This window comes from Egretta garzetta, unplaced genomic scaffold (assembly GCF_000687185.1).
Source record: "Egretta garzetta isolate BGI_Z169 unplaced genomic scaffold, ASM68718v1 scaffold231, whole genome shotgun sequence".
Lineage (NCBI taxonomy): Eukaryota > Metazoa > Chordata > Aves > Pelecaniformes > Ardeidae > Egretta > Egretta garzetta.
Genome location: NW_009258727.1, coordinates 395,415 through 405,187, shown reverse-complemented (window position 1 = coordinate 405,187; position 9,773 = coordinate 395,415).

Here is a 9,773-nt window from a genome sequence, read left to right as displayed (position 1 = left end):
AGGCATCGGCAGAATCATCTGTCGTCTTCGGCTCGGGCGGGATTTTTTTTTTTTTTTTTTTTTTTTTTTTTTTTTTTTTTTTTTTCTTTTTTTTTGGGTCCCCAAGCAGCCAAGTTCACTGGGGCTGCAGCACCGCACTCACATGCCCGGCATCCGAAGTTCCTGCTCTGGGAGCTTTGGGCGACACCAGGCCCATGTTATCTAAGGAACTGCTGAGCTCATTCATCTCCTTTTCACGGCCCGCTTCCTTTTATTTTTAGCCAAATCCGTCAGGCCTGACAGGCGGGTAATTTGAGCCAGAGAAAGGGCAAAGCTCCAGGTCCTTTCCACAAAGCAATTCTTCTCCTCCCTCCTGGGAAGGCTCCAAACTTGGCCTGCTCCAGGCAGATGGATTTGTTGAGTCATGTGAGATCATTTACACAAAAACACAGCGAGGCAGTGAAAAGGAGAAAAAAAAAAAAAAAAAAAAAAGGAAAGAAAAAAAAAAAAGAAAAAGAAAAAAAGAAAAGGTTGGGGGGGAAGGGGTGGGAGAGCGTGCGCTGCCGGGGCTGCTGCGAGCGTAGGAAATGTGCTGCGAGGCAGCTAGACAGAGGAATGCAGCAGATTCATTCTTGTATAAGGTAATGTCTCGTTTACAGTGCAGGGTGGAGCCAGCGCAGAGGAGAAATCACTCGAAAACAGATTACTCATTTAAAAGAAGAATTCTCCTTAAAATAAATAATAATAATAATAATAGTAATAATAAAAAAACCCCAACAAGCCAACCAACAAGCAAACCGCGTGCATGGGCGCGCAACAAAGGCGGCGTTGTTGACAGCACCGGATTACAGTAGCGGTAAACTCCGGGCTGGGAGGTTGCTGGAAAATGAGTTTGCTCCGTGATGCAACCGGAGTTTGCTTTGTCTGGCCGCCAGCGCGAGCGGGGCGGTGGGGATGGGGAGCCCGGTGGCGGCGGCACGCGCTTCACTCCGTCCAGGGATGGTTTCGGGCGGTGGGGAGGGATGGAGGGAGCGATGCGGGATCCGGAGCGGGCAGGCTGCGCTGGGGCGTCGTTAGCAGCAAAAATGGGGGTGTGCATGGAAGGGGTGGGGGAGAGCCTCTTCTTATTTTGGTTTTGAACTGGTTACGGCATGATCTTCATTACCTCAGGGAGTAAATTGCATTTATTTAGCTGAATGTTGATTTTTGTTACCGTTTGCAACCTAAGCTAACCCCAGTGTGTTGGTTTTGGGTTTTTTTTTAAGTGGGTGGTAAGAGAGAACATCAAACTTAGGGCTTTTTAGATCTTGATGCATCCTGGAGAATTAGGTTGGGTTAATTTATGCAGCGTTCTAAGAAGATGCATTCAGACCTTTAAATAGATATGAGCTGTATTTAAATATTGTTAATACAACTTCCAGTTATTCCAGATTTCTTAGCAGGGCAATATCTGAATATTAGTGTTTTGTCCCGATGATGATTAAAATCAGAGTAGGAGCAGAAACTGGAACTGGAAATTGGTGCGATCAAACAAGTCCAATGCAAAGCATATCTTTAAATTCTCAGCTGGAGTTAAGGAACTCGTGGGAGCGTGTAAACGTGGGTTTTTATTTTAAGTTGACCCTTTCCACCGCTGAGCAGCATCTTCTGCAGACTCCACAGCGGTGTCCGCTGAGGTGCTTTCCTCTGAGGAGGGGATGGTTTGACTGGACCCTGCCTCCCTCTGCTTGACCTCGTCTTCCCTTTTTTTTTTTTTTTTCCTCCTCCTGCTTCTTTTTTACACTTTTTGTCTGAAAGTCCCAGCCCGCTCGCCCTGCTGGGCTGTGCCACTGAGTGTGTTTGGCGTGGGGAGAGCCTTTGCTTCTCGCGCTGAAGAGTTTTCTCACTTGGCGGAAACCTTTTGTTTTCTGTGTCTCTTGATCGGGCCGCCTCATTAATTATGTTGAAGGAGCACTTGGCAGCACCCCGAGTCCTGGCTGGGGTCCTGCACTGCGCAAACCTGCGAGGGGGGGTCCCTGCCTGACGTCTGGGGTGAGGATCAGCAGGGGGATAAGAGTGTAAGGATGAGAAGTTTGACCAGGCTTGAGACCTAGACCGTGCAATAAGCTGTGGCTGTAGCACGGCAGCTTTTAACGAGGAATGGCTGTAGGTTGCTCGGAGATCCTCAGAAAGGTCCCAGAGAAGGACAGCGTTGTTATTTATTCTGTTTGCATAGTTACTGTAACTTTCTTTCCCCTCTTCCCCAAAATACCTAATTGTCCTACATTTTCTGTTGCTGTGAGCAACATTTCCCATAGTTACCCAGAGCTGCAATTCCAGTTAAATTCTCACTTTATAAAGCTAATCTCCCAGCAGTGGCTGTGGGATTTCCAAAAGAAAAGATGTTTGTGAGGAGCCAAAGTTTTTAAGATTTTTGTCTTAGTGGACAATTCTGCATAACTCGTCTGTTAAGTTTTCACGTTCGTTATCGGTTGAGAGCTCAGTAGCTTCATCTCTATTTATGGCACTTAGAAGGCTTGTCATTTTTTTAATTCCCCTGCAAAGTGCCCCACTCTGCAGTATCTCCTTTTTCCGCTCCAAAGATGCCGCATGTGTTGCTTTTTGCATCTTTACATCAGACAACCAGCCCGCCTGGACAGGTTTCAGGAACTGTTCATGACCTGACTATCGGGAAAATCAGCCTCACTCTTCCTTCCCCCTCTTTCACGGCCACTCAACTTCCTCCCCTTCTTCTAAAAGTGTGTTGTCTATAAGATACCATCAGCCCTGTAATTCTTCTATCTCGCTTCTTCTATCGTTTCCATTCTTCTGCTCCTACTGCCTCTTCCTCTGTCTCATGATTAGACCAGAAATTTCTCTGCTGCGGGCATCTTCCATCCTCGCACGTGCCGTGGCGCTGCCTCCTTTGGGATCTGAGGAAGGATGAGTTTGGAGTTCGTACGTGTTGTGTCATGTCCCACGCTTGGCTTCAGTTTGCACGGGTAGAGGGCATCGTCTATGGTAATTTTTCTTTCATTGCTACCTTAAGCAACCAACTCTCTCTCCACCTAGGTTGGAAGATGAGCAGGAGGTCCTCAGTGCCTCCCTCACTGAGGACCTCCTGCTCAGGCTGCTCTTTCCAAAGCGATGCAACCTGAGGCCAGGGGTTTGTTTGCTTTCCTCCAGGCGTGAGAGCACTATGTTTCCTTCCAGAGACCTTATTCTGTGCCCTAACCTTCCTCGATCTGAAGTTGTGCCAAGGAGAGATGCTCTGGGAGCGAGGTAACCCTCTACTTTTGAGCGCAAACAATCCTGCTTGACAGGACTGGATAGCAATACCCTCCCACAGAAAGCTTGGGCGAACTTTGTAATTCTCTGTGGTGATATCTAAGATGAGCGGGATGGTGGCTTCCCTGTATCGCAAACATTCATTTATGGGACGTAGGAAATAACTTCAAAATAAATAAATCTCTAGCCTGACAGCTTCCCCCTTATAGAAAATCATAGAAGTTATGGTGTAGTGGTGGCAATTTCCTCTTCTTCATGTATGCATCTACAGGGCATCCCAGGGGAGAGGTGAGATTTGTTCTAAATAGATTCATCTAAATTACCATGGAGCTTTTTAAGGCATTAAATCTATGTAAATTCTTCTCATCCAGCAATGAACTGGTGCACTGGTGAAACGCGGGACTGTTTGTAATGTATTCGGAAACCTAGCCGTTTTCTGGGTGCGGCCAAATCCTATTAACTGTGATTTCCCTGCTTCCTTTTTCCTCCTGTCGAGCCTTCTGGATCGCGGCTTCCCTTAACAGCTTGTTTGGAGAACCTGCTCCGAAAATCTCCCAGCCGCTCCACTCCTCTCAAAGCAAGGGAAACTCTGGGAGCAGCTTATCACCTGCTCATCGGCTGACTTCCCGCTCTACTAGAAACGCTCCGTCCGCCGCGGCGCCCCCCTCCTCTCAAAGCAAGGGAAACTCGGGGAGCAGCTTATCACCTGCTCATCGGCTGACTTCCAGCTCTACTAGAAAGTCTCCGTCAGCCGTAGACCAAACAAGCTTAAATCTCTTCCCCTTCCATTCAGTTGAGCGCAGCAGAGGTAGAAGTCCTTTTGGAGATTAAACTTTGCCTGTTGGCTTAGTGAGACATCAATCCAGACAGCACAGCGTGTATAAAATTGGCTTCTTTAATTCCCTTGGAGCATCCTTAGGGATCCTTGAGAGTTGTCTGAGAGTTTCTAGCGAGGATGTGCGAGCACTCTCCAACACTGCCCTTGCAGTAGCAGGTTTTTCAAGTTTGTGTTAAAAAATACCAAGTTGTTTTAAGGCTCTGCTCACTCCATTAGCTTTTCACTGATAGTTCCTGTACCATCACTAACTGCTAACATGATCCTTTAGGTTTTTTGCCTTGATTCTGTTATAAATTAAATTGGTGTTGGCAAAAGCCGCTTCTGATCACATGCTGTAAAAAGATCTTTTTTTACCTGTTCTCAGCCTTTGTGCAATTAATGGGAACATACTGTTGCTCCTTGATAAATTCATTCATGTTTAATAGATATTTGCGGGCCATACGTGGGTTTAAGTGGATGTATCACAGCTCTTGAGGCATTTTGGTGGCTGAATAGCTGGGATCAGACACTGCGGTTACTCGTGCCAGTTGTTTTCCAGTGTCCATCTGAACTCTGTGTGTTATACAAATATTTTTAGTTATAGCCTTGTCAGATTTGTTTAAGGAAAAGAGATGTCCTCATTTTTCAGGGATGTTTGTCTGTGAATGAGCGGACTTATATTAATGTTTTTTTCTCAGTTGATCAAATTCTAAGAGCTAAGATGAAAGGCCCACTATTACTTGCAAAAGTAAGACTTGCTTTTGCAGGGGTAGAGCAATTTATCTTCTGTATCCACTTCTCTAATTGCACCCTGTAAAGACCCTAAAGAGTCCTGCTAGTCAATGATTTCCTTACTGCAACCAGTGAAAAATCAGATTTAAAATGCATTTAACTGATGCTCAGTTCCACATGTAATACCCCTTGATTACTATGGTCACAGCATAAATAAATACATTTGATAGCTTACTTGATCATGTAAATGTTGAATGTCTCTCTCCTTCATCAGAATACTCCTTTTATCAAAGATATCTGCTGTCGCAGAGCACCAAGCAGTTGATTAGGTAAAAGGGAATGCCATATATGGGAAAATAAACCAGCACCCGCAAGGTAGCTACTTACTAGAAAATAATGAGATTTCTTCTAGCAACTTCAGCTTGTTTTTTTCTATGAATATTTTCTCGAAATTAATAATAAAATACTAAAAAATAAAGTTGTCGTGCCTTCTGGGAGGATGGCATAAATAATTAACATGGGATATCTGCCTAGTCGTTTTCGGGTTGAGTGCTTATTGGCTTCCACGTAATACCGTGGATGGGTTTAAAGCCCCTGTGATGGGCTTGGCCTGTGCCGGACCAGCCCAGACTTGTTGCTGCCCTTCTTGATGCCATCCACTGTGATTAACCATGTCTGGATGGATGGCAGAACCCAGGTGGTTATGACAAAATAATTGTCTTCTCCTTGGATGCGCCACTTGGGCACAAGCGTCAGTGAAGCCGCTTCTGCAGCTGGTGACGTGGGAGGCAGCGGGACCACGTGCCGCTCCCGGGGAGGACATCTCGCATGGGTAGCACCGTGCTGCCGAGGGTATGCGTGGCACAGCCAGACTCACTCAGCTGTGCTTTTTGAGAGCGAGAGGTTAAAAGGACAAGGGTAAACCACGGTCTGAAGCAGACTCTTGCATCTGGCGGGTCTGTTCTTGGGTGACGCTCATTTGGTTACGCAGCTCAAGTGCAGCAAGAGTTTCACCCCTGCCCACGAGCTGACAGTCACATGCCCAATGGGAAGTTATTTTTCTGCTGGGTTTTGCCCCTTGTGATTGTTGTCATCGGAAATAACAGCAAATAAAGGAGGTTTATGGGGCATCATGGCCTGTGCACTGTTAAAATAAATCTTCTGTGATTAATTCTCTGTGGGGCAAAGGGGAAGAGGCATTCATGCCCTAAACTCTGGAGAATTTTTAGTATTTAATGCTAATTTTAACCCTGAAGCATCAGTGAGTTAAGTAGAGCTCAATGTGCTGCATTTAGCCATCATCGGGAAACGCTGGATATCATCGCTGGAGGAGTTGTAACAGCAGGGAGTTCCCACATGCATGCAGTGGTACTTCTAGAAGAATTAAAGGTTGGTATTTCCAAACAGAAGTGGAGACGCACATGAGTTGGTGACACATATTTTGATTTTCAGTACAGTAGGTGGCAGGAGAGACAAGGCGACAGCTTGGCTGAGGTAGCTGCTTGTCCACGTGCCGCAATAACAAATGAAGGCCGCACCACGTCTACACTCAATACCCTGGAAAAAGTGATGCTGTATTGCCAGGTGCTTTTGTGAGGTCTGTCATCTGATGTGATAAGTACGACGTAAGAAGATGGGAACATTAGACGCATGGATTGCAATGTCTTGGTTAAATGCCACACTATGCACTGTCTTGCGTTTCTACAACGTCTTCTGGTAGGCGTCAGGGACTAAAGGTTTCATGGCAGCCTAAGGCAATCCCAGTTATGGCTGTTCATCCTCTTTTTCTCCCCACAGTGTCCTTGGCCCTTCCCTTGTGCACCTGCTTTGGTGCTTATGAGGCTGCACCATGAGCTGCTTGATGGGGTGAGTCCAGCCAACAGCTAACTAAAATAAAGACATTGTTGGATTTTGGGTAACTCAGCAGAACCATCTCACCTCATGCTTGTGAAACTAGGGTTGAAGCAAAGGAGGAAATGATAGGAAAAAGGGACTGGTGGCTTCAGGCTGCAGTAGAGCTGCACCCTTGATCTACCACCCCATCAAGCTGGATGGAAGAGGTGCTTCTTTAATGGATGGTGAAGTAGATGCTTGAGACTTTTCTAAGCCAACATCTGATACTCTTGGACTTCTCATCTGCAGTGGGATAAGGTAACCTTATAAGCCTGAAAAACATGTCCTTTCTAAGCATTCAAGAGCCTTTTCTAACAAAAAGGCAAGCTGAAGAAGTGAAATTAGTGGTGATTTCCCTTCTGTCTCATAGAAGTATGTCTCCTTTTTAAAGGCGAAAGGGATGTTCCACATCCCACTTTAGTTACGATGGGCAGATTGTTTCCTTTCTTATTTATGGGAGATTTGGCCTCCCATTGCACACAAGGACAAAATCTGCTTTAGTGCATGTGTAACTCAAGCAAAGTCAATGAGGTTGCGTTTGTGAACCAGAGAAGGTGATTTGGCTCAGGGTTTGTAACTGGAGAAAGGAAGCACTTTTCTCCCTTGATTTATAGGGAATTAGTGTATGGCTAAAATAGGCCCACCCATTTGCTGTGCTTTTTTTCCAAGGGTTGTTCTCTGAAGGACTTCTAGCCATGATGGAAATGGCTTCATTGTGTAGGCCTGCCAGAGGGCATTGAATTTGTCTTAGAGCCAAAAAGAGCAGACAGAATTTGATTCATACTTGTCAGAGGACCCTTTACTATACGTACCAGCTTCCAGTGATGACTTTAGTCCTCCTTTTATCTATACTTGGACATAACTTTGATTCTGGCATATCAAAACAGGTAGTTGTGTGATGGCCTAAATTCTGCATTTTCATTTGACGTGAAGCCCTATTGAGCAACTCCTCTTCATTACTTATATTTAGTTTGTGTGCCCACTGGTTTAATGAGATTTATCAGCATTTTTTCAATATATTAATATTGAGTTTGCTGTTGAAGTTAACTGAGAACTGAACTGGTGTTGAAGTTGTAAAACTGTCAGTGTGATGTAGTGGCAAAGAGAAGACATCAGGTACTTGCTCGGTTGTCTTTGCTGGAGAGCCTGACTGCTCCATAGATAGAACCTGACCACGTCTGGGCATCTAAAAGATGATGAAATATCACCCTCCTACTGATGAGAAATGGAGGCAGGAACATGGTGATTTATTGAAGGTCATGGGGGAAATCAGATCTAGGTCTCCACCCCACCCCAGGAAGCTGAGTCCTGTGATTGCTAATATGATGAAGTTTGCTTCTTCTCCCCTGAGAAACATGAGACTCTTCCCATTGCTAAAATACCTGTTCTTATCACAGGAGGCAAGGGCACACGTTTACAACTTGGGAGTTAAGTTTAAGACTCATTGCCATGAAAACAAGCGCGCTTAGAGAGTAGCTAGCTATAGCTGTAGTGTGCAGTATTTCAAGGGGAAATGGTCTGAGGGGCACAACCAACATTTAGTAGCTGCTGTGTTGTTGCTTTACGCTCAATTCAGAGAGTTTAGTAGCTGGACCAGAGGAGGGGCCTGGGCATATAGAGAGTTTGAGCAGCTTTTGGGCTGCTCCATCTGTGAAGGCATAAGGTCCCATGCAAGGGCAGGTCCTTTCTCAAAGAAAAGCCATTTGTAAAGAATGGGACCTTGTTGGCCAAGTTTTCCTTAAATAGGCTGGTATCTTGCACATACTGATACGTTGATATAAATTGACTGGCTGCACGTTGTTATTTGGTTCTGTAACCAGGCTTAACTGTGGAGCGCTCTGCTTGGTGAAGAGGATTGGGAAGGAGTTCCTATTATTTTAAAGCACTAGCTGTCTGAGGCTAATTATGAAAAACATGCCAAGTTGAAATACTCTTTTTTTTTTTTTTTATTTTATTTTAATGAATTTCCATAAGCAGCTCATAGACAGGTTTATGCTGCGCTGGAAGTCTGACTGCACTTTAATGTAGATACCTAGATTGGTGATTAGGAAAAGATTGTTAAACAACTGGAATTTAAATACCGGTACAGCTTCATTGTAATAATTTCCCCAAAGGCACATTGGTAATTCTGCTAAATAGAGAGTTTAATAGACTTTAATAATGTGTACTTTGGAGACCCTATACACAAAGGAATTATGCATAAAACATTCGTTCTGGTAAACTGCTACCTTTATGCGTAACGAGGAATCTGTCGAAACAAAACTGGCATGTTGTGTGTGGCAACGCCTCGTTGGGCGTTAACGGGCGGAAGTCATTATCGCTGCCTTACCTATCACTTCACCTGTTTTGATCAAAGTTGCAGCCTGTATCATTTTACCTAACAGTCAATGAATTATCTGAGGTAGATATAAGTTTATTTTCTGAGAAGCCCTTTGCCAGCAGGAGGGCCGTGGTGGTTCGCAGGGCTTTCTTTTCTTTTGATGTGCCCATTCGGTGGCAGGAGAAGAGATACCTGGTAGGAAACACAGAATAACCCCATTAAAAAAAATAAATTAAAATAAATAAAGAAAAGACTAACAAAAAAGCAACCTTAGCAAGCGTCTCTAAGCAAATTCAGCATTGGATTTTTCTTTGATTTCGCTCTGCTGCTGCTGAGGGCCCTGCTGGAGAACAGGCGAGAAGGAGGAAGGAGCAGATGCTTTTGGTAGAACAGTAGGGCATTTATCTCTTTCAATGAGGTAACATCATTAGTGCTGACAAAGTGCTGCAAATCAATACATGTAATGGACTGCTGCTGTCTTTCAGTAGTGCACAGCCTGTTGTACTTCTGAGCATTCGAATCTGCTGAATCACAGGTCAGGCTTTATCTTCTGTCTGATGCTGGGTTTGGTGTTTTTTGGGGTTTTTTTGTTGTTTTGGTTTTTTTTAACCATTTTGTTTTTCTCCCTCCCTAATCTTTGCCTTTGATCTCTGAGAACTGGAGCACTCCTCCAGGATATATGTTGGGGCAGGCAGAATGCGAAGATTTTACAAGCCCGGGAGCACATTGAAATGCCGCGTACGTCTGTTGCGGTGCAAGGACCTT